The 24,686-nt window shown below is 40.6% G+C and overlaps 1 pseudogene; it reads left to right on the top strand.

Moving 5' to 3' along the window:
* The window catches only part of LOC127423492 (tyrosine-protein phosphatase non-receptor type 13-like), a 77,610-nt pseudogene that overhangs the window by 35,658 nt on the left and 17,266 nt on the right, over positions 1–24,686 (top strand).

Genomic DNA, 24,686 nt, shown 5'->3' with positions numbered 1-24,686 from the left:
TTGGTAGGAGGGCTCTGGCATTGTGGAGTGTGTGTCAGTGTTATGACTCCGGGCAGACACATTACAAAGGTTCCACCCTTCACACCAGTGTTTTTGCTGTATTAACAGTAAATGTGTTAATCGCGATTAAAAACATTTTAAATTAACCTTAGACCATCTTTGATGTCCGCTGATCCTGTGTGGTTCACTTATGAAGTGCTTTGTGAACTCGAAGCACTCCAGGTTCACTTACTGTAACTTTCACTTCCATAATTCCATTCATATTTGGCCATTAAAGCTATTGGGTGTTACAGGTTGCTATACAACTACAACTATTATTCATTATAGTTAAAGCTAATGAAACTCAGATATACTGTGAAACACTTTGTGGATAGATTCATTTTCCTCCAGCTGTCACCATATAGAACAAGCGCAACTGAAATAATGTGATCTACTACTAGTTGACACAGACCCAATCGACTAGTCAACTATTCAGTGCAACCCCAAGTGTGTTCAGGTGTAAGAATTCAAATTTATTTGCCAAGTGTGTTTAGAAATCATACAGATTGAGGGATCATGAAAAATGAGACAGAGTTAAAGAGAAACATGTCTAATAGACCTATCTGTTGTATTTTCTCTCTTTTGTGTTTAACAGGATGATTTTTCCAGGTCAGCATCTTTGAACAGCCTGAGACCCGAAGAGTTTATAGTGATGCTTTGGAAATCTGGGGGCAGTCTTGGCATCAGTATAGCTGTAAGCATCAGTATTGCTGTTTTATTTTTAATAGGTTTGTTTATGGAGATAAAACAGAATCAAAACCCCTCACAAATGCATACGACAATCCAAAATGCAAGCAACTGATCCAAACACATATTTTTGACAAAACAGATACATACAGGCAAAATTTTAAATAAAAGTTCATATAAATTTGTGATGCCATAATTTACACAGGAAAAGCTCTTTTATGTTGGCTGCTACATTGGCTCCCACAGGGTCATAGTATTAAAGAATGTGAAAGAGAATCAGGGGCCAAGGGGCAAAGAGGAAGAGTGGTCACATGACTATGCAGATGAACATGTGGAAAAGGGAAGCAGCTACAGTCTAGGGCTAATCTCTTTAAGTGGGGGTTTACAGTAGTTGCTTGAGAGGCATTGGTGCTGAACATTACTGAGTTTAAACCTGATGGCATAAGCCTTTGCAGACCACACAACATACACTGCACACTGGGAGTCCAGTGACCTGTAACTTCTTTCACTGTTATTTGCAAAGCACTTATTCAGACGTATCTTGGAATTTTGTGTCTCTAAGCTGCCGATGGTGATTCAGTGGTCTTTAGTTTTTTAATGTCAACACAATCCCAGTTTATCCCTTCACCATTGTTGTTGAAATCTCCCCTAATGCTTACTGCAGACTATAAAGGGGCAGTGCCCTCTAGAAATTATGTTGTCAATTATTTTGTTAATTTAGCTGTTAATCATATGAGTGGAAATACCATCAAGCACACAAAATAGTATTTGACACAAAAACAGCATATTAATAAAATAATATTGAATTAAAGGACCTATTTTTAAAATTACTCTCTCTAAAGTCACACTGACCTGCCGAAAATCACATTTATGTCTTTAGCAGTTTCTTACCAAAAGAAGAAAGGGATGTAAAAAGTAGCCAAGCACCAAGACTAGGGGTGTTTCTCAATGCTGAGAATGCAGTGAACGGTCTTGCATAGTTCTGGGCGATATACCGGTTTATTCGCACTTGAACGCACTGTCAGATGTTCAAAATCTTACAGCGGGAAACTTTTGAGGGAAAACACAACGATAAATGTCCTTCGTCTGCCACTGTAGTGCCACTATGACTTCTGTGATTTCAAATGGGTTCTTGCCCACAAGCAGAGTTCTTCTATACAGTGATAACAACCTCCGCGTTTGTGCCATCGGAGAGGGCGTAACGGTCAACTAGTGTGTTATGACAGTTAGTCACATTTGTTCACTGACACCTACCTGTCGCAAAATTGTCTGTTTCTTCTCTTATACAAAAGCAGTTTTATTGTAGTAAACTCCACGCATAGTTCACTCCATAAGGATTGTTTTCATGTTGAAGATTAGTGGACAGGTGGTCAGTTGATTAAATGATGAGTTGTTTCCTCACAAAAGCAGTTTATTCAGCACATTGAAGCATCTCATCCATATACATCCATTAAAAAAATGGCCTCTTGTCTCCTCGCCAGTGTACCACCCATAAAACATCTATGGGACCGCTATTTAAAGCTAAGCTTGTAGACTCCCCTATGTAGAAGGGTTTTGCCACAAGTCACCATGCGATGCTTCCTCAATATCTGGCCTGTTACCAAGACCAGTAAAGTTGGCAACATTAGTGTTGGACAAGTATAAAGCTGTTCAGCCCTGACGTCAATTTCTAGGTGAAAACAGATGGCTAATTCGGCATGGATTCCCTCGGGAATTTCCTATGGGTTTTTATTATGGGGAAATTGCTAATTCTCTTCCAGGCTTTTGGACTACATCCTGAGCAGCTCTATAAGGGCTGTGTTTACATGGACACCAGAAAGCGACTTATTGTGTGAAAGTAGGTTATTGTGAGAAAGCAGCGTTCTCGTTTGCATGCACTGTATAAGCGGCACACTCTTTACTTCCATATACATGCAACTTGGTCATTAAGCAGCTTTCTCCACAGCAATGTAATTTCCCTGCGAAGCTTGTGTTAATAACAAACATAGCATCCGAGGAAGACTTTGTTATTTTATTCTCCATTGCTTTGCTTTATTTCCAGATGTTTCAGAGTTGTTGCTGTTTTTGTTTCCTTAACTTTCTATCATGACCACATTAAGACACGTTTTTGATGAGAAACCTAGGTGTGTTAAAATGCTTTCTCTTAATCCCTTAAACGGCATAAGGAAATCGCCGTTCTCGTTTACATGACATTTCAGAACACAGCTTTCTGCAAAAACCCTGAAATATAAAATGTTCTTAAGTGCATGTAAATGTGGTCAATGTGGTCTGTAAATGTTAGTTGGATATCTAGGAAGCACTCAGAGGTTTTTACATATCTGTTACCACTGTGTGTCTGTGACATTTTCCGATTACTGCACTGTAAAAAGTGGTATTTGTACCACTATTGGTTAAATTAGGTTGATTCAGTGATGTTAAATAATGCTCTAATAAAGCCAGTTAATTTAGATGTTACCACATGAAGCAGATTTTTTAGGTAATTTTATTTTTTCAGTGGGGGACCTTCAGCAGAAATGGAGAAAGACAGGAAGAGGAACTCAATCTTGCCAAGGATGAGCTTCCATGTTAAATACAGCTTAATTATGCCACTGTACTGTACTCTAAAGACATTTCCATTCTATTTTACAAACTGAAGGACGAGTCGAAATATTTTCTGTGGTAATTGACAGCAGGTTTCAGATCCTGCTGAAAGAGCTTAAGCTGTATTTATCCTGGAATATTTCTTTAAGTACAGTAATGTTGTCAACTTCCATGAGTGATCGCATTTGGGCTAGTGTACCACTTTGCTTTCAGTGCTTAGATTTGGACAGTCACATGCTTTGCAAGTAATGGAAAGACAGCATTTTTCTGAAGTAAGGTCACACTTAGACACTTAAACTTGTGGAATTCTGTTCTGCAATTAGCCAGCTTGTAATGCTGTAATTTCCTGACATTAGCTTGTTTAAGCTCCATTAAACAGAATTTTAAGTGACTCCTCTGAAGTATATGGATTCACTTAATCATATTATTATTGGCTGATCGATTTGCAGGCTTGGTACAGTCTCATCTGTGTGAGTGGCTGATGTTTATTTTAAACAAGGTCCCTTATAATTTCAGTCTGACCTTAATTGTGTGGCACATTTCGGCACAGATTGTTTTGTCTGTCAAAATTTAAACAGAGTTTTGCAAAGGGGTTGTAACTGAAGCATGGGGCAGTTAAAAACTAAGTGCCTATAGAAAATAATCGAAGTCCTTTGGAATAGTCACTTTTTTGTCTTACAGCCTGAAATCAAACAAAAAAATAAATAAAAAAAGGTGAAAAACTAGAATAACAGGGTTTGAAAAGTGATCATGCCCCTGGAAAATAAAACCTTTTGCCACATGACATCAGAATCATCCATGGTCAGATGAGACAAAAATGTAACTTTTTGGACTGAACTCCAAGTGCTATATTTGGAGAAAACCAAACACAGTACACCACCCAGAACATACAGGTACCATACCTAATGTGAATCATAGTGGTGGCAACATTATGTCATGGGGTGTTTCTCTTCAGTGGGGACTGGGCAGTTGGTCAAGATTTATGGGAAAATGGATGCTGCCATGTACACCCAAATTCTTAAGGAAAATCTGTGGCCCTCTGCTGGACAACTGAAGATGGGCTGGTGGTTCACTTTTCAGCACAACAATGAAACACCCCGCCAAAAAAACAATGCATTGGCTTAAGGATAGGAAGGTCAAAGTCCTTGAGTGGCCAAGTCAGAGCCTTGATCTAAATTCAATAGAAAACCTGTGGATGGACTTGAAGAGAGTAGTCCATCGCCGGTGGTTCACCTTTCAGCACAACAATGAAACACACCGCCAAAAAAACAACGCAGTGGCTTAAGGATAGGAACGTCAAAGTCCTTGAGTGGCCAATTCAGAGCCTTGACCTAAATTCAATAGAAAACCTGTGGATGGACTTGAAGAGAGCAGTCCATCGCCGTTCACCCTGCAATTTGACTGAACTCTAACAATTATGCAAGGAAGAATGGGCAAATATTCCCCTAACTATGTGCACAAAGCTTGTAGAGACATATCCAAACAGACAGATGGCTGTCATTAAAGCAAAAGGTAGTTCTACAAAGTATTTAATCCAGGGGTTTGATCATTTTTCAAACCCTGTTATCCTAGTTTTTCATCTTTTATACATATACATACATACATACAGGTGCATCTCGATAAATTAGAATGTCGTGGAAAAGTTAATTTATTTCAGTAATTCAACTCAAATTGTGAAACTCATGTATTAAATAAATTCAATGCACACAGACTGAAGTAGTTTAAGTCTTTGGTTCTTTTAATTGTGATGATTTTGGCTCACATTTAACAAAAACCCACCAATTCACTATCTCAAAAAATTAGAATATGGTGACATGCCAATCAGCTAATCAACTCAAAACACCTGCAAAGGTTTCCTGAGCCTTCAAAATGGTCTCTCAGTTTGGTTCACTAGGCTACACAATCATGGGGAAGACTGCTGATCTGACAGTTGTCCAGAAGACAATCATTGACACCCTTCACAAGGAGGGTAAGCCACAAACATTCATTGCCAAAGAAGCTGGCTGTTCACAGAGTGCTGTATCCAAGCATGTTAACAGAAAGTTGAGTGGAAGGAAAAAGTGTGGAAGAAAAAGATGCACAACCAACCAAGAGAACCGCAGCCTTATGAGGATTGTCAAGCAAAATCGATTCAAGAATTTGGGTGAACTTCACAAGGAATGGACTGAGGCTGGGGTCAAGGCATCAAGAGCCACCACACACAGACGTGTCAAGGAATTTGGCTACGTTTGTCGTATTCCTCTTGTTATGCCACTCCTGAACCACAGACAACGTCAGAGGCGTCTTACCTGGGCTAAGGAGAAGAAGAACTGGACTGTTGCCCAGTGGTCCAAAGTCCTCTTTTCAGATGAGAGCAAGTTTTGTATTTCATTTGGAAACCAAGGTCCTAGAGTGTGGAGGAAGGGTGGAGAAGCTCATAGCCTAAGTTGCTTGAAGTCCAGTGTTAAGTTTCCACAGTCTGTGATGATTTGGGGTGCAATGTCATCTGCTGGTGTTGGTCCATTGTGTTTTTTGAAAACCAAAGTCACTGCACCCGTTTACCAAGAAATTTTGGAGCACTTCATGCTTCCTTCTGCTGACCAGCTTTTTAAAGATGCTGATTTCATTTTCCAGCAGGATTTGGCACCTGCCCACACTGCCAAAAGCACCAAAAGTTGGTTAAATGACCATGGTGTTGGTGTGCTTGACTGGTCAGCAAACTCACCAGACCTGAACCCCATTGAGAATCTATGGGGTATTGTCAAGAGGAAAATGAGAAACAAGAGACCAAAAAATGCAGATGAGCTGAAGGCCACTGTCAAAGAAACCTGGGCTTCCATACCACCTCAGCAGTGCCACAAACTGATCACCTCCATGCCACGCCGAATTGAGGCAGTAATTAAAGCAAAAGGAGCCCCTACCAAGTATTGAGTACATATACAGTAAATAAACATACTTTCCAGAAGGCCAACAATTCACTAAAAATGTTTTTTTTGTTGGTCTTATGATGTATTCTAATTTTTTGAGATAGTGAATTGGTGGGTTTTTGTTAAATGTGAGCCAAAATCATCACAATTAACAGAACCAAAGACTTAAACTACTTCAGTCTGTGTGCATTGAATTTATTTAATACACGAGTTTCACAATTTGAGTTGAATTACTGAAATAAATTAACTTTTCCACGACATTCTAATTTATTGAGATGCACCTGTATATATATATATATATATATATATGTATATATATGTATGTATGTATGTATGTATGTATGTATATGTTTTTTGTTTTTTGTTTTTTAAGGGCTTAAAAAAGGGTTGGACAAAAAAAAAGTGACTATTCCAATGAAGGGGTATGATGATTTTCTATGGGCACTGTATGTTGTACTCAACTGCAAACCCACAGCCCATGAGTAAGCACCGTTACATGTTTCACTTGCAAGAAAGGGCATTTAAGTAGAAGTCTTAAAAGCAGAGTAGAAAAAAGAGCCAGTGTAGTTCTTGGGGTGAAAGAGGGTCGAAAACGGTTACAGTGGCAAGAAAAAGTATGTGAACCCTTTGGAATTAGCTGGTTTTCTGCATTAATTGGTCATAAAATGTGATCTCAGTCATCATTATAGTCACAAATATAGACAAAGCACAATGTGCTTAAGCTAACACACACAAAAAAATTATAACCTTTCATGTCTTTATTGAACTCATCCCATTAAACATTCACAGTGCTGTGGAAAAATAAGTGAACCCCTATGCTAAAGATGTCAACAAAAGCTAATTAGAGTCAGGAGTTGGCAAACCTGTCATCCAATTAATGAAACAAGATTGGAGGTGTGGGTTAGAGCTACTTTGACTTAGTAACAGCACTCAAACATTTTGAGTTTGCTATTTACAAGAAGCATCTGCTGACGTGGACCATGCATCGCAAGAAAAGAGATTTAAAAAACCTACTGTCAAGAATTGTTGCTTTGCATGAAGCTGGAAAGGGTTACAAAGTTATCTTAAAGAGATTAGATATTCATCTGTCCACAGTTGGACAAATTGTCTATAAATGGAGATGATTTATTACTGTGGCTACTCTCCCTGGAAGTGCCCGTCCAGCCAAGATGACTCAAAGGGCACACCGCAGAATTCTCAGTGTGTTAAAAAAGAACCGTAGAGTGACAGCTAAATACTTAAAGGAATCATTGGAACTGACTAACAGCTTTGTTCATGAGTCAACTATATGGAAAACATTAAATATCCATGGAGTAAATGGCAGGACACCACGAAGGAAGCAGCTGCTTTCCAACAGAAACGTTGCTGCATGCCTGAAGTTTACCAAAGACCACCTTGGCACTCCACAACGCTACTGGGAAAAATTTTTGTGGACTGATGAAACTATGGTTGAATTGTTTGTGAAGAGCATGCAGCACTACGTATGGCATAAAAAGGGCACCACATACCAACATGAAAACATCATCCCAAAGTTTAACTACGGTGGAGAGAGCATCATGATTTGGGGCTGCTTCGCACCTTCAGGGCCTGGATCACTTGCCATCATCGGGGGAAAAATGAATTCCCAAGTTTATCAAGATATCATACAGGATATTGTCAGGGTGGAGTATGGTCTAAAATTCCTTCTGAACTACCAGAAACGCTTGTTTGAGGTTATTGCTGCAAAAGGAGGATTGACTAGTTATTAAATCCAAGGGTTCACTTACTTTTTCCACAGCATCGCGAATGTTTATTGGGATGTGTTCAATAAAGACATGAAAGATTATAAATGTTTGTGTGTTGTTAGCTTAAGCACATTGTGGTTTGTCTATATTTGTGACTTTGATGAAGATGAGATCACATTTTGTGACCAATTCATGCAGAAAACCAGCTAATTTCAAAGGGTTCACATACTTTTTCTTGCCACTGTATGATAAACTAAAAATCTGTTTTTGGTGCAAAAAATGTTGCTAACATTATAAGCCAACCTTATAATGTCAGTTCTAAAATAAAATACTAAAATGTGACTAGTTTCAAAACCAATCATCTTCTAAACTGTGAAGATGTTAGACAGCACAAGTCTATTTTGTATACAGGGAGGGGTGAATACAGGTCTTCGCTATGGAGGTATTTACATCAAGAGCCTGGTACCTGGTGGAGCAGCAGAACAAGATGGGCGTATCAAGTCAGGTACAGTTTTTCTACAGTTCTTGCTATTATCCCTGATAATATACTATTGACATTATTGTTGGACATATCATGGATCTGAACTGAGATTTAGAAGCAAGAATGTTTTGGTTTGGTTGAGCCATTTGAGACATGGCAACTAGGAAATTACGATATTTGTATACTGTGTGTATGTGTGTGTGTCAGGAGACAGGCTGTTGGAAGTGGATGGCATCAGACTGCAGGGATTTACAGATCAGCAGGCTGCTGAATGCTTGGCAAGAGCAGGGGAGGTACTGTAAGCACTATCTCTGCTCACTCCATCAGCACCATGGCAACCACAAATTAAACACTGATCAACAGGAATCACTGCTTTGCTCTAGCAAGTCAAAGGTTATACATTAAATCAGAAATTATAATATATAAACATCTCAACAAACTCACTGGTTGGGAATGTGCAGCACCTTGTGATACCAACACAAAGAGGCACAAAATCACCTTCCTGAACTTTCACTGTAGTGGTGGGGATTTAGATTCATCATATTAACACAAATGTTTTGATTCTGCGCACCAAAAAGATTCTGCTGGATTTGTTTACTGACTCTTTATGTAGGTTAAATGTCAATAGGTCACGACTATTGTCTTTTTGTGCCCATTTACAGATAGTCACTTCATGCGTCTTGTTCAGTCAAATTACTATCCAATTGGGTATGCACATTGCATTTACATTTGGCCACATAAATGTTTCTTTGCAATATGGATATAAATCTGATCTACTATTCCTACACTACATGCAAATATAACAGAGTGATGATGCTAATGTCTGGAAGTGAAATTGTTTGTATAAGTTTGAGTTTTTCTGTTGTGGCCTGTGTGAATTTTGGAGGACATTTACACTTGATATTTTCATGTTTGGACCGCTATCCAATCAGTAAAACGCATAAAGTGTGTGTGTAAATACTCCCTCAGTGTGTTGCAAGTAAGTCATTAAATCATTAAAGGAATAGTTCACCCAAAAATTAAAATTCTCTATTCAGTTACTCACACTCATGCCATCCCAGATGTGTATGACTTTCTTTCTTTTGATGAACACAAACAAATATTTTTAGGTCCATACAATTCAAGTGAACAGGGTCCAAAACTTTGAAGCTCAAAAATCATATGAAGGCAGCATAAAAGTAATTCATAGGTCTCCAGTGGTTAAATCCATGGCAATATGCATGAAGAATGTGAATTGGTAAAAACAAAAGAAGAAGAAGAATTCTTAGGAGAGAAGAGCGCTTATGAGGGCTGTTTGAAAGTGGAGATTTATAGTAAAAAAAAAAAAGGACTTAAATATCGATCTGTTTCTCACCCACACCAATCATATTACTTCTGAAGACACATTTAACCACTTGATTCGTATGGATTACTTTTATGCTGCCTTTATTGAGCTTCAAAATTTTGGTCACCATTCACTTGCATTGTATGGACATACAGAGCTGAGATATTCTTCTAAAAATCTCTGTTTGTGTTCAGCAGAAGAAAGAAAATCATGCACATCTGAGATTGCATTCAGGTGAGTAAATGATGAGTATGGTTCATTCACTTAAAAGATTTGTTCAAAAACAGAATTATTCACAAAACTAAACACCACTATTTGACTTTTATTGTACCTTGATGGTGGAAAGATATTCCAAACTCTACTTGAATCCCTCTCAAAGAAACACCTAAAGACACAATTCTTCCATGAGCACTTAACTCACAACTGTTAGCACACTCCTTAACCATTTAAACTCTAATAATCTACTTTTTCACTGTTGTTTTACTGGGTCACAAAAAAAAATTCTGTACAAGCTTATGGAGATAAAACAGTATCAAAACATCTCAGAAATGCACATGACAATCCAAAAATGCATGCAACAGATCCACAAATGCACTCGACAGTCCACAAATGTACATACACAACAATCCGCAAATGCATGCAGCAGATCCACACATGCATACGGTACTCTACAAATGCACGCAGCAGATCCACACACGCACAAGACACTCCACAAATGCACTTAACAGATCCACATGCACACTCAATCCACAAATGCATGTAACAGATCCACACACGCAAACAGCAATCCACAAATGCACAGAACAGATCCACTCATCTGCTCAATTAACAAATGCAACAGATCCACACACACAGCAATCCACAAATGCACACAACAGATCCACACATTTTGTAAATTCACAAATGCTCACATCAGAATGTTTGCAGATGACACCACTGTCATCGGCCTCATCCGAGATGATGATGAGTCTGCATACAAAAGGGAGGTTAAACAGCTGGCTGTCTGGTGCAGTCAAAACAACCTTGAGCTGAACATGCTCAAAACGGTGGAGATGATTGTGGACCCCAACACTGTGCCCCCTCACCATTTTAAACAGCACTGTGGCAGCAGTGGAGTCATTCAGGTTCCTGGGCACTACGATCTCACAGGACCTGAAGTGGGAGACCCACATTGACTCCATTGCGAAAAAGGCCCAGCAGAGGTTGTACTTCCTTCGCAAGTTGAGGTAGTTCAACCTGCCACAGGCGCTGCTGATACAGTTCTACTCAGCAGTCATTGAGTCTGTCCTCTGCACTTCAATATCTGTCTGGTTTGGTTCAGCTACGAAATCGGATATCAGAAGACTACAAAGGACAGTTCGGACTGCTGAGAGGATTATTGGTTGCTCCCTGCCCTCCCTTCAAGAACTATACACTTCCAGAGTGAGGAAAAAGGCTGGACCCCACTCACCCTGCCCACTACCTTTTTGAACTGTTGCCTTGTGTGTGTGTGTGTGTGTGTGTGTGTGTGTGTGTGTGTGTGTGTGTATGTGTGCATGTGAATGTATGTATATGTGTCTGTATATATGTGTATGTGTGTGCATGTGTGTGTATGTATATGTGTGTGTATGTATATATATGTATGTATGTATGTGTGTATATATATATATATATATATATATATATATATATATATATATATATATATATATATATATATATATAAATATACTGTATATATAGTCTATTGTGTATTCTATATATACTTTTTTCTTTTCAATATTAATTTATTTTTTATTCAATTTTAACTTGTTATTCAAAGTCTTGTTGCTGTTTTGTATTGTTGTGTACTGGAAGCTCCTGTCACCAAGACAAATTCAGAATGTTCAGAATTATGCATTCTGATTCAGAATGCATAATTATAAGCTATACAAGGATTTCTTTGCTCACAGTACAGTCCACGAATACATACATAGATGCTGAGACTTTTTCCATTGGTATTCTGCCTTAAAGATGCCCATGAATGTGCATTTGCATTTGTGCAAGTTTTGTGTAGTTTTGAGGCTCTTGTTCCACAGCCTTGATTCACAAAAATGAGCAATCTGATCTACAATGTATGTGGATCTGCCTTCTTCTTCTTCCCTTTTAACACTGGATCACAAACTAAAATAGTCCATTACTGCCACCTGTTGTTAGCTTAGACCAGAGACATCAGTATGGATCGTCACAGAGGGATAAAGTGTTGGCGAGTTTAGTAAATTCTTTGCTTTATTTTAATTTCAAAACATATGCAATTTTACATATGTACTGTTTTGATTTCATTCTTTGATTCTGCACTTGCATAGCATCCTTGCATTCTTTCCTCATGTTTTTACGAGGGAGGAATTGAAAAAAAGACAATGAAAAAAATAAGGATACACAATTATGTAATAAAAATTGTTTTATTATTAATTAATTAATAAATAATACATTTAACAATGATCGCCAATATTCATCATGAGTGTAAAAATGTATGCTGTCTGGGTAGTTATTAATAATTTCCTTGGACAAAATACAGCTGTAGGTTAGACTGTTTTACAGACATTGCTGTTGCATATTGTAATGATGAGGAGGCGGAAGCCAAGGAAGAATCCATATGCGGATGTTTATTCAAACAGTCCATCAAAATCCAAACACAGTGTCAGAAAAACAGGCAATGAGGTCAAAAACACAGTAAAGCAGTCCAACCAGGCAAACAGGCAAAAGGGAAGATCCAAAAGAGAAGTCAAAACAAACAGGTCAAAACACTAGGCAATAAGGCAATGATATAAACGCTTGGTAAGGCAGATGATCTGGCAATACTTCGCAATATGGAAATGAGCATGCATGGCTTATATACTAGGCAAACAGAAAATGACATTACAGGAACTGATGTGGCAAGAAACAGGAAGTGACAGTTCAGAATTCAGGTGAGGTCTCCCTCTGGTGGGCAGGAGACCGCTCAGATGTTACACATATCCAGCAAATGTAAAAAGAAATCATACGAGGTGAAACATTGGTTGTTTCTTCTATTCTAATTATTATTCACTAGTTAGTTGTTTTGACCGATGCTGAACTTGTACAAGTGGAGTTGTCACATTGGATCTGTTACTTTTCTCAGTGCTAGTCAGGTGGTACCAATCATCGTCGTTTATGATTACTGGATATTTAAATTATTATTTTAGAAAGGTTACAGGAGCAGATTTCTATTTGTATCTCCAGTACAAATCATTTGAATTTATAGATTTAATCAGAAATATTGTCTAGAATACAATTGTCTTCAGTCAGTTAAAAAACATCCTTATAGAATGCAGCCAAATTCAGCGCTTTTAAATTCAGTAAACATCCCCTGGAACGCACGTTCATTTAGCAACAAAGGAATGTTGAAGACGATCGAGATTAGCTTGCTCATATTTGTGAATCAAGGCTGTGGAACAACAGTGTCAAAACTATCCAAAAATGCAAAAGCACATTCATGGACATCCCGAGGCAGAATACCAATGGAAAAACTCTCAGCATTTTTGTGTGCATTTGTGGACTGTACTGTGAGCAAATAAATCATTGTATAGCTATGTGCATTTGTGAATTGAGCAGAGGTGTGGATCTGTTGTGTGCATTTGTGAATTGAGCAGATGAGTGGATCTGTTGCGTGCATTTGTGGATTGCTGTCTGCGGATCTGTTGAGCACGCATGTGGATCTGTTAAGGGCATTTGTGAATTGCTGTGTGTGTAGATCCGTTGTGTGCATCTGTGGATTGAGTGAACATGTGGATCTGTTGCGTGCATTTCTGAATTGCCTTGTGTGTGTGTGTAGATCGGTTGCATACGTTTGTGGATTGCTGTGTGTGTGGACCTGTTACATGCATTTGTAGATTGCCGTGTGTGTGTTTGGATCTGTTGCATGCATTTGTGGATTGTTGTGTGCATTTGTGTATCTGTTGCGCACATTTGTGGATCTGTTGTGCACATTTGAGGATTGTGGTGTGCATTTGTGAGGTGTTTTGATACTGTTTTATCTCCATACAAGCTCATACTTACTTTTCAAAGGAATAGAACATTGTCACTTGTAAGTCTCTTAGATAAAAGCATTTGCTACATTAATAAATGTAAATATAAAGTAAATGTAAAACAACTTAGGTAAAAAAGACATGAAAAATGTACTGTAGCATTCCTAAATACTATTTTAAACAATTAATTTTGATTTTGTTTAATAGTTTGTGTAATATGCTTGAAATAATTGATGTTAAAGATTGAGTAGATTAATATTTTGGTGGTTTGTTTGTGCTCCCAGGTAGTGAGCCTGATACTGGAGAGGGATGGAGGCTCTGTGCTGCCTCAAGGCCCAGCGAGCCCTCAGTTTTGGAACACGCTCACCATCCACACACCAGCTCCAGTAGGGACACAGAGGAACAGCTGCCCTACCATCACCATGACAAGACCCATCCCAGTCAGGCCCAGAGATTACAGCTTTGTGTCTGATGGTAATGAAAAGATTTAAAACTAGCTGGGAATTTGTTAATGCTCTCACATCTTGTTTTTGTGATGGATCATGATCACATGAAGGTATGTACTAGACACTCCTTTTAGCACCTTGGTACTAACCCCATGTACTTGGTACTCAACCCAGATAGCTGTTTTAGATCTTTTCATCTGCAAAGCATTACAAATTAATTAATATCTACTAAACATCTTAAAAAGATCAGATTTACAAACATTCTAAATTAGAAACGTCTCAAAGATATCTGATAAATGTCTTATTGACATTGTTGGGCCTCATATGCTCAGATAGGAGACAAACGCAGGCCTACACACAGTTACAAAGCCTCATAACATGAAAACAGCGCCAAAATCAAACAAATGGAGTCCAAACAGACTACAGATCCCATCAAGCCTTGCTCACTTTATACCTAGGTGTGAAATTCTGAAGGATCGAACTCTCAGCTCCTATTGGATGAAATGCACGACAGAACACATCCTTCAGCCATGATGCCATCGAGAGTATAAAACTCCAGAGATTCCTCCTAAGCTTGCTTCCAGCGACAGTATGCGCCACGTCTATTTGCAGCCCTTATAAGGATGGGCAAGGAGGAGGCGCATAAAGTTTTAATGTCAAACTTAACTTAAAACCAACATAAACAAACATGCAGCGTGGCCGCGTACGTCTCTCTCTCTCTCTCGAACTGGCACCTTCTTTGTTTTCCTTTTGAATGTCGATGTTCTCCAGACGTCGACTCTCCAAAGAGAACAATTCTATATTGAGACTGCTATAGTGTCTGGTTATTAGTCCCTGATTCCAGGGTGGTGCCCCGGCAATATTAATCCTAATTAATATTAATATTCTATTGATTTTGATAATTGATAGTTGTCTTTGACGATTGTTGATTTGAAGGATGTTGATTCTAATTAAAGTTCTATTGATTTTGATCATTATTAATTATCTTTGATAATTTGGTTATTGCTAATAACCAAACCCGCTCCTGAACGAAGCCCCAGCATTAATGGTGCCCTGTGTGAGGCATCCTATGCGGCAGTTTTGTCACAGTGAGTATGCATAAGAATCCAAAGTAATAACTTGAATCATTAGTTCAAAGTTTGAATCTGTTTGACGATTGACTTCTCTCACGACTTGCCAGGCATAAGCCAGTGTGGTGTGAAAGTGCTCTTAGAGTGTATTAGGGGTTGGTAAGTTTACGATAGTCTGCTCCAAGCCTGCTGTTGTTGTTATTTAACTCTCGCCTAGATGTTACAGAGAGGTGTCAGGTCACCTAAGTAACATCCACAAAGGAGAGGTCGCAGTGAAATTTGCACATTGCATAACAGTAACCCGTAAGCCACAGGTCGAAGCCTCTCACCTGTGCGTTTGTGTCAGCATTATAGCAACTGTAACACAACAAGCTATCAGAGCCACTGTGTCGCGAGCATTTTTACTGCCCTGGTAAAATGAGTCGCCAATCACCCCACGTGGCCGGAGCTGAAGCTCCTCAGAGGTCAGTTGACCCAGCACTGCAAGATGTGGTCGCCGCTATCCTCCGTCTCTCCGTAGAGGAGAGAGATAACCTTAACAGCTACAATGTAAGTCGTTGTGATGAAGCATTGCAGGAACTAGTTGATTATGTCAACAACCCGGTTGGTAAGCCAGAGCGCACAATCGCGGACCTCGTGGGCCAAATTTTCCTTCTTCATCACCGCAGAACACAACTATAAACCGCACCAGGCCCAACTCACCCAGCTGCAGAACAGCTACCAAATGGTGCAGAGGGAAAATAACAGCCTGCACCAAGAATTTAGGTGCAACCAAGCTGAGAGAGTCCAGGCACAGGAAGATAATGCATGGATGCAGGAGGTAAATGAGACCCTGCACAGGCAGCTCAAAGCTGCCCAGCTAAGAGCAGACTCAGATCAGGTAAGTGCAGCTGCTGACCTGGCCACCCAGGAAACGCACAGCACCACATTTGACATCGAAGAGGGCCCCCTCTTTAGCACAACCATTAGAAATGTGCCCCTAGGAAACCCAGGGACACACACTAGGAGCCGAGCTGCCCCTAGTGGTACAGTCTCTGACTTTATCCTCTGAGACGCCTTTCAAGCTCCTCCAATGGCCCACTGGTTGGATGCAGGTGCCCCTCTTTCCGGTTCCCCCCTCAGTCCATTATCAGTCACGCCACCTTGCGTTTCGACCAGACTGACTCCACACCACAAAAGGGGGAAAATTACTTCCAAGCTCAAAGTGGTGTAAGCGGCCCGATGGCCCCATTAGCCAGGAAGCTGTGCGCAACACGGGACCCACCCCCATGCTTCGACAGGACTCCATCCCCACCACGAAGGGGAAGAAGTCGTCCTCAACGCTATAGCTATCTGAGTGGCTATGGTGTTTTGGATGACTCGGACGACCCGCGGTCATACCGACACCAAGGCTTGCGCACTCGACAACTCAAGTCCCTCGCAAGGGACAAAGAGCGCTTTGACCTGAGTACTCGAGATTCAAACATCGATGATTATCTCAGAGAAATTAAGCGCTGCCTTGTTGATTTACCTCATGCTTCATCGCGTGAAAAACTCAAGCTCATATGGAAGACCACGATGAGGAGTGTCCATGTGTTCATGGAAACGTTACCAACTGGTACCCGAGACTGCTACTCAGCTCTGTGTAAAGTCCTACATGAGGAATATTCACCATATACCGATGAAGCCTCTGCTACCCTAGGCGCCATCGTGCAGAAGAGGCATGAGCATCCGCATGAGTATTACAGACGCCTGAGAACCGCGTACTTCCAATGACATAACGCACCAGGTCTGGAGGAGGAACGGGCTTTCAAGTCTCTCTTCCTTCACAACCTCCACGAGAGCACGTGATATGATGTCACAATGCACTGCAGAATGGGCAACCCTACCAGGCAGGAAATCAGAAGGTACATGCAACTGGCATGGGAGATGTGCATGCACCCTGCTCGAGGGCACGAAGGCGATGCCAGAGTCCTGGGGATCCAAGCCTCAGAAAACGCCATCCTAGCGCTTGAAGGCAATGAGATTGCGTTAAGGTGAACATTAGAATAGGATCCCAGGGTTGATAGTCAAAATTCATTTCATGACCACGAGTCTTTCCTTTGTTCACTGAAGAACATGAACTTAACCATTTACAGCCACCACATTGTGGGAGGTGTGCACATCAATGGTATAGCGACACCAGAAGCGCTTGTAGCTCTCTGGTCAGAAAAGGCCACTATGAGCCAGGACCTATACGACGACTTGTGTCGACACAGTCCTTCTCCATTCTTCACACTGCGGAGTCACCACATCCTTTCGGCAGGGTCACCATAAAGTCTCCTCAAAGCGATGGGGGTATGCGCCCTCTCCATACGGATTGGGAAAAGGCAGGTCGTGCATTTTGTGAGTGTAGTCCCTCAACTCCAACCCCTGTTCATCGTGGGGGTGGACCTTCTGGTCAGACTAGGTGCTCAGTTGGACACAGTCAACCAGGTTCTGTGGTCCCAAGCCTGGGCCAAAAGGCATTCTCTGACAATTGAGGTAGAACACATGATATCCAGCCAGACCATTCCCCAGGTGTGCCAGGTTGCTAGCGAGGTAGATATGACTATCCCCGCATGAAAACAGGCATTATTCCAACCCTTGCCCTGCTTCAGGGAATTCAATCTGACCATCTGCGGCACGCCCCTGCTCGAGTTGAGCCACCACTCAGCCTACTTGTTGGCTTAGATCCTGATGCACGTCCCAATTCAGGTGACGGCACGGTGACTGAAGGGATGTTGGTCGATAACTTGTTTCATGATTTGAACTGACACTGCCAGTGAGAATTACTTCCATCACTAGCCAGGGACGACAACCTGGATGGTGTCCTGTCCAATTTCCCGACCAAAATGATCACGGTGGCCCACCACGAAGCGCTACAAGGCAAATCAAACTTCAGCGCTACTCTGGGCACCAGAGGTGACATGGTCATATATTCTCTTGTGACTCAAACTGAAGACACAACCCCTGGTGATGACAGAACCTGTTCCTCACCAGAGGAATCTTACATTGGCTTTGAGGCTGAGGTCAATGAGCAGCTTGCCAAAGCAGATGCTTTAACAACAGAGGATCAGAGAAATGTGCTTCGGAAACTCCTTCATGATTTCCAGCCAATCTTCTCGAGAGATTCCCATGACTGTGGGGTCACCGACATCCACTCTGTTTGCATTCCCACTGATCCAAATGCACCACCCACATTTGTACGGTAGTACAAAATCCCCCTGGCTGCATATGAGTCGATCTAAGGGATCCTCGACAAGCTTTTGCAAAAGCAAATAATTCGGGAATGCAACTCAACCTACAACTCACCTATCTGGCCAGTGTTAAAGCTGACCAGCAAGTGGCATCTCACTATTAACTATCACCCTCTGAATAAGCAGGTACCACTTTCCCACTGGCCCATGATCCATTTGGACCAAGATCAGGCCAAGGTCAAAGGGGCCCGCTTCTTCTCTACTGTGGACATGGCCAACGGCTTCTGGACAATGAGAGTCGACCCAGCTGACCAGTACAAGCTGGCTTTCTCTTTTGGTAACCACCAGTACACCTGGAACCATTGTCCATTCAGATATTCGAACTCCATAGCCGAGTTCAATATCTTCCTCCATAAGGCCATGAGTGATGCCGCTGCCCATGGTAACCTCATCTACGTGGACGAACCCTCATGAGGAACCAGACCTTTGAGGAACACTTGACCGAGATTCGACATTCGACAAGCTTGCATTAGCCAAGAGGCAGTGGTGCCACACCAAGGTTGAGTACGTGGGTCTAACAGTGAGTGCAGATGGCATTGAACCCCAAGCTGGGAGAGTTCAAGCCATCCGCGACATCAAAGCTCCAACAGGTTTGTCAGAACTCAGATGCTTCCTAGGTGTCTGCAACAGCTCCCCACAGTATATACAGGCTGTCTCTCCATCCATCCTACCTGCACTCACACACATAATTAACACATCTCTACTTACAGGCACTTTTCCCACTACATTAAAGCAGGCTCGAGTAACCCCGCTGCTGAAGAAACCCGCATGTAACCCCACACAAATAGAACATTACAGACCAGTCTCTCTCATCCCATTCATGGCAAAAACACTTGAAAGGGCAGTTTTCAATCAAATCTCTGCCTATCTCTCATAGAACAAGCTGCTGGATGACAATCAGTCAGGCTTCAAAAAGTGGACACTCCACCGAGACTGCCCTGCTGTCTGTCACTGAGTCGCTGAGACTGGTGAAAGCTGAATCCAGATCATCCGTCCTGATTCTGCTGGATCTTTCTGCAGCCTTTGACACAGTCAACCATCAGATCTTACTCTCCACCCTCTCCTCGCTGGGCATCACAGGAACTGTGCTTGACTGGTTTAATTCCTATCTCTCAGGTAGGTCCTTCAAGGTAGCCTGGAGATGTGAGGTATCCAAGCCACATCAGCTACTTACTGGGGTACCTCAGGGATCAGTGCTTGGGCCACTTCTCTTCTCTATATACACAACATCACTGGGACCCATCATTCAGGCACATGGTTTCTCTTACCATTGCTACACTGATGACACGCAAATCTACTTGTCTTTCCAGCCCAACAACACCATAGTGATTGCTCGAATTTCTGCCTGCCTGGCAGACATCTTAGCCTGGATGAAGGAACACCACCTGCAGCTCAACCAAGCCAAGACCTCCTTGTCTTTCCAGCCAACCCTGCTGTTGAACACAACATCACCGTGCAGCTGGGTGCAACTACAGTAACGCCTTCCAAAACGGTCAGAAATCCAGGGGTAACCATCGATAACAAACTAAATTTCACAGACCACATCTCAAAGACCACAAGATCATGTAGATTTACACTCTACAATATCAGGAAGATAAGACCCTTCCTCTCTGAACATGCCACACAACTGCTTGTTCAGTCACTTGTCATAACTAGACTGGATTACTGTAATGCTCTCATTGCAGGCCTGCCTGCATGTGCAATTAGACCCCTGCAAATGATCCAGAATGCAGCAGTACATCTGGTTTTTAATGAACCAAAGAGAGCACATGGTACACCACTCCTTGTCTCTCTCCACTGGCTGCTGGTTGATGCATGTATCAAATTCAAGGCTCTGATGATGGCATACAGAACAGTAACTGGGTCTGCTCCAGCATACCTAAAATCATTTCTGCAGAGCTACGCGCCCACTAGAAGCCTGTGGTCAGCTAAGGAACGCCGCCTTGTTGTACCAACACAAAGAGGCACCAAAACACTTTCCCAGACTTTCGGCTTCATCGTACCACGTTGGTGGAATGACCTTCCCAACTCCATCCGTGAAGCTGACTCACTCTCTGTCTTCAAAAAATGACTAAAAACAAAATCTTTTCCATGAGCACTTAACCAGTCACTAAAAAAAGTGTTGCATTTTAATCTGTTTTGAATACTATTCTGATGCTAGTGAAACTTTGTAATATGACACTTTTCATACCACTGTCTCCTTAAGATGACTCGCTTATGTTTTCCTCTTTTGTAAGTCGCTTTGAATAAAAGCGTCTGCCAAATGAATAAATGTAAAATGTAAATATCAAGGACTATGCGGAGATTGCCAGACCCCTCATGGAGTTACTCCGTAAAGACAAAACATTTGAGTGGGGAGAACCCCAGGAAAAGTCTTTCTGCCAGATGAAAGACAAGCACAGTCTTGTTGTCCAGTCAGTAGTTGTTTGGTTTGTCAACTGGACAAAAAGACAAGCCAGTACACGGAGATTACAGCAGTGCTAATCACGCTCCAGCAAGCCACCAAGTTGACTGTTGAGCAACTGATGATCTGTTCTCTCACTTTCCCACATGGAAAGAACGGCATGAGGAATGACTGCCAAGTCTGCTCATTGCTGCTAATAATACTCAAGGTATTATTGTAACTTACTGTTACCACGAATGTGATTTGCTGTGTTGTTGTCCAACCACGTTGGGCTGTTTGTGCATTTCTGCCATCGGGGGTGAGACCGGCACACTGAGTTTATCCATTAAAGAACCAACGACCGCAGTGGACGGATTACGAGCTGTTCACCGCATCTCTGAGTGATAAAACTAATGGTTGCCTTCTCTCCCGTGATCGCTGAAACTGACTTCGGTGCCGTCACACACGACCCCTCATAAACATACACGCACACCCATTTGGCGAACAGATAACTTGGCGATAGAGCCCAGCTTTGTCCCTAAGTTATCGTACCAGTGGAGACACGCCTTAAATGGGTAGACGCCATTAACTAGTTTCTCCACCCACATTCGCAGCCACATTCTCTGGCCGGAAACTTCGTGTGACGGACTCTCATCGAGAGCATCGCCTACCATTTTGTGCCCTCCTTCTCTCTTTACACACACACACACACATACACCCATTCACACATATACCTACCCTCCTCATGTATTATTGGCTTATCCGTTACCATATCTAATCATGTTACTGTTTATTTTGTAGTTGGAAGTCGGAAGTTTATCGACTGCTTTGTATTGATTATTAATTGATATTACTGCATCAATAAATTTTGTTATATTTTAAAGAGAAGTGTTTAGGTATTGTTCTGCATTCACCTGTGCCAAGGGCTGGCAGAGGATGTCAGTGCTCGGATTCAAGCCTTCATTGTTTTCCTTTTGAATGTCGATGTTCTCCAGACGTTGACTTTCCTAAGAGAACAATCCTATATTGAGACTGCTATACTGTCTGGTTATTAGTCCCTGATTCCAGGGTGGTGCCCCAGCAATATTAATCCTTATTAATATTCTATTGATTTTGATAATTGATAGTTATCTTTGATGATTGTTGATTTGAAGGATTAATAAGCTAATGTTGATTCTAATCAATGTTCTAATGATTTTAATAATTAATAATTATCTTTGATAATTGTTGATTTGATGGATTAATAAGCTAATGTTGATTCTAATCAATGTTCTATTGATTTTAATAATTAATAGTTGTCTTTGATAATAATTAATATTTTATTGATTTTGATAATTGATAGTTATCTTTTATTATTGTTTATTTGAAGGATTAATAAGCTTGTCAATTCTAATCAATGTTCTATTGATTTTAATTATTAATAATTATCTTTGATAATTATTAATTATTGCTAATAACCAAACCTGCTCCTGAACGAAGCCCCAACAACATCCAAGACATACTTATTGACATACATTTTATAGACGTTGTCCTTCTGTCAGGCTGTTGTATATAAGAATCGTGTTCTTAAGTGACTTGCCTGGTTAAATAAAGATTAAATAAAAACAAATATGTCTTCCAGATGTGAACACACATAAAATAGACATCTGGGTGATGTACTGTATGTGTGCTATCAGGGAACAAGCCTCATGTGGCTCTTTATTGACATTGTTGTGGCTCAAAGTTTCAGTTTTGGTGAGAAAAAGTGCACATCTGCTGAGTGGCAGTGTAATCACACAACTTAGAGGCCATTTTGAAAATGAGGACCACCCTTGCAAACAAAATACATTTTGCTCCTGACTTGACTATGGTTGAGTACCACCAGTCTAGCCACTTTGTCAACTCTCTACTATATTGCTTTGAATAGCAAATGCCCTTGAATATTATACTAAATTCAACTTCCTACACACAACAAGAATGTGTGACAACAATACAACTACACTTAGCTTTTTGTCAATTTCCATAGTCAGTCTTCATTGTGCTTCGGTTTCAATACACTTTGGGGTCTATATAGATTAATTGCCATTTGGATGTAAATGTATTCCCCCTCCTCATGTAAATATAATTGAATGACAATCAAGTTTGTAATAGTTCTCAATAGCTCACTCCTGATAACAAATGTATTATTTATGGTCATTATTATTAATACTATCTGGTGTAATATAGTATTATTGCATTAATGCACCCACCACAAAAGATCTGACTGCAAAAGATCTAAATGTGGGTACTTTTTGTACAGTGATGGGTAATATTGGTCATCTGCCCACCACTGTGGCGAACTGTAAGATGTCTCGGAGTGACATATGAAAAGAAATGCCTTTAGACACACAGACTCATACTTGAACGATATAAATCTGATTATATTTTGAACAACAGACTAAATTACAGCCATTGGTACGCATGTCTGATTCGTTGTGTTTTCAGAGGTTCAGTGTCCATCTCAGTTTAGTTAGCTTTATTTATACTGTATGTATATATATATATATATATATATATATATATATATATATATATATATAGATAGATAGATAGATAGATAGATAGATATAGAAAATTCTCTCATCATTTACTCACCCTCATGCATCCCAGGTGTGTATGATTTTCTTTCTTCTGCTGAACACAAACAATGATTTTTAGAAGAATATTTTAGCTCTGTAGCTCCTTACAATGCAAGTGAATGGTGGCCAGAACTTTGAAGCTCAATAAAGCATAATAAGACAGCATAAAAGTAATCCATAATACTCCAGTGGTTAAATTCATATCTTCAGAAGTGATATGATAGGTGTGGGTGAGAAATAGATCAATATTTAAGTCCTTTTTTACTACAAATTCTCCTCCCTGCCCAGAAGGTGGTGATATGCACGAAGAATGCGAATAACCAAAAACAAAAGAAGAATGTGGAAGTGGACATTTATAGTAAAAAAGGACTTAAATATTGATCTGTTTCTCACCCACACCTATCATATCGCTTCTGAAGATATGGATTTAAACACTGGAGTTTTGCGTGTCTTCAAACCCGGGCTGTGTCTTCTTGTCATCCAAGTTCGTAGATGAGATTTCATCAAATGTAAACTGTGATACGCAGTGGAATATGAAATTTCTTTACATTTAACGTGTTTCTAGTCTCCCGTGTTTGGATATGTGTGAATGGAAGGTAATGGAGCACAAAGTGTAGTCGTGTGACTGAGGCTTAATGCTGCTGCTTTGCCTATGCACTGCTTATGCATGCAGTGTTAAACAGGCCTAATTCATAGTTTATGTCACCAAAAGTTTACACATTTTCCTGCTTGAATCCTGGAGGTGACTCTGAAGAAGAGATGGAATGGTCTGTTTTTTCATCACTGAGCTGGACACTTCCCTCAACTATGGCACCATTGTACGAATAAGGACACTGTTCCCTGGTCAGCCTGCAGAAGAGAGTGGCAAGATTCAGAAAGGAGATGTCATTCTGTCTATTAATGGAGAGCCACTGAAGGGGATGTCCTATCAGGTAATGATTATGGCTGCATTGAACATAACATGCTAAATTAGGTAAATTAGTAAGCATGTAAACCAATTTTCTTGATATATGTTGGTGAAATTGTTCTTTTGTGAGGAAGTGAAAAAGCCAACCATTTTTACTAATAAACTAATATTTGCCCTGTGATCTGACACTACAGCGAGTGATACATTTCTGGAAGAATTTTCCTTCAGAGGTACAGCTTATGCTTTGCCGCCCTGCTGAAGGTAACACAGACATTATTTAA

The sequence above is a fragment of the Myxocyprinus asiaticus genome, chromosome 32 (assembly GCF_019703515.2).
Source record: "Myxocyprinus asiaticus isolate MX2 ecotype Aquarium Trade chromosome 32, UBuf_Myxa_2, whole genome shotgun sequence".
NCBI lineage: Eukaryota > Metazoa > Chordata > Actinopteri > Cypriniformes > Catostomidae > Myxocyprinus > Myxocyprinus asiaticus.
Note: the sequence above shows the minus strand (reverse complement) of the source record. Positions and strands in the feature narration are given on the sequence as shown.